The sequence below is a fragment of the Primulina huaijiensis genome, chromosome 8, assembly GCF_012295235.1.
Source record: "Primulina huaijiensis isolate GDHJ02 chromosome 8, ASM1229523v2, whole genome shotgun sequence".
NCBI classification, from domain to species: domain Eukaryota; kingdom Viridiplantae; phylum Streptophyta; class Magnoliopsida; order Lamiales; family Gesneriaceae; genus Primulina; species Primulina huaijiensis.
The window spans coordinates 530,858-532,810 of record NC_133313.1 but is presented as its reverse complement, the minus strand read 5'-3'; positions in this window follow the sequence as shown (position 1 = coordinate 532,810).

Genomic DNA, 1,953 nt, shown 5'->3' with positions numbered 1-1,953 from the left:
CCATAAACCGCAGAATCCATCATGATAAATCATTAAGAATTTGACTGAAAATTTAAGCGGAAGCGTACCTGAAGCCATAATCCTGAATTCTTTAGAACATGCCTTGATCTTCCAGATCTACGCGCTCTTTCCTTGAGAGAATCCTTTAGTTTCTCTTCAGAACTATTTTCTTAATGAGAGAGAGAATAGTGAAAGTGATAATGCGAGATCTGGGGACCATGACCCATATATATAGATAATATTATCATTATCTTCTGATATTTGTGTTTTAGCCCATCATAAAAACAGAAATTACACTTATGTCTCTACACATTAAAGGCCGAACAACCTATCAGATACATTAAAGCCCAATAACCCGAAATCTTATTTGATCACTTTATTTTGGGCTTAACTTAACAGACAACCCACACACATAATTATTCACATATAAGCCCATATAAATTAAAATTGATCCAACAATCTCCCACTTAGGCTATATGTGCAACCTTATAATTATCTTTGTGAAATAACCTTATGAGCTCAAAATTGTTGTCATTCTGAAATGTATCTATAACCAATCCGGTCCATCAATCACATCAACATAGGATCAAAGCACTCTTCGCTACACTCAAGGTAGCTAGACCCATCAGTGGTCACATATGCCAACACAACTGAATGACATGGATCATGAAGTGGATGTGTAGCATGGAAATTTCATGCAATGTGACCGTAACATGCCTATTTCCAACTTGTCCTCCCTTAACTTTATTGAGATCAAACTTTAAACCATAATCAGAGTGCAATTTAACTTGAAATTTATTTCTGCAAAAAATAAATTTGCATAACTGTAACTGAAAATGTCTACAACTGAAAAGTATTTAAAATAACAAACTCCCACTAAAACTGAATTTCCTCAATTGACATAACACCCATACTAGCAATGTGCTCATGAAACTGTTTGAGTGGTAATCCCTTAGTAAGCGGATCCGCAACCATGGAGTTTGTACCGATATGCTCAATAGATAACTTTCCACTCTGAATTCTTTCTTTAACAACCAGAAACTTGATGTCAATATGTTTTGACTTCGTCGAGCTCCTGTTGTTATTGGAATACATAACTGCTGATTTATTGTCACAATGTAACCTTAGTGGCCTTTCAATGCCATCAACAATGCGCAGTTTCGTGACAAAATTTTGCAGCCATATTCTATGATTGGATGCCTCATAACACGCTACAAACTCAGCTGCCATGGTGGAAGAGGCTATAAGTGACTGTTTAGCACTCTTCCAGGAAATGGCACCTCCAGCAAGGAGATAGATGTAGCCCGACGTAGATTTCATACTATCTTGGCATCCAGCAAAATCGGAGTCAGTATACCCAATGATCTCAAGCTGATCCAACCTCCGATATATGAGCATGTAATCTTTTGTTCTCTGTAGGTACCGTAAGACCCTTTTGACTGCTTTCCAATGTTCCACTCCTGGATTACTTAAATATCGTCCCAACATTCCTGTCACGTACGCAATATCTGGACGTGTACAAACCTGAGCATACATCAGACTCCCCACTGCAGATACATAGGGAATCTTCTGCATTTCCTTTTCCTCAAAATCATTCTTTGGGCATTGTTTGAGACTAAATTTGTCTCCCTTAGCCACAGGGGTATCCGTTGGTTTGCAATCTTGCATCCCATATCGCTTGAGAACTTTCTCGATATAGCCTTTCTGAGATAATCCAAGAATACCTCGAGAGCGATCCCGATGTATCTGAATACCCAGTACAAAAGATGCATCACCAAGATCTTTCATCTCAAAATTCTTAGCTAGAAATCTCTTGGTGTCATGCAACAACTCTATATCGTTGCTAGCGAGCAGGATGTTATCAACATACAAAACCAAAAAAATATAAAATATACTTACTCCCACTGAACTTATGGTACACACAATCATCGACCAAATTCATCTCAAAACCAA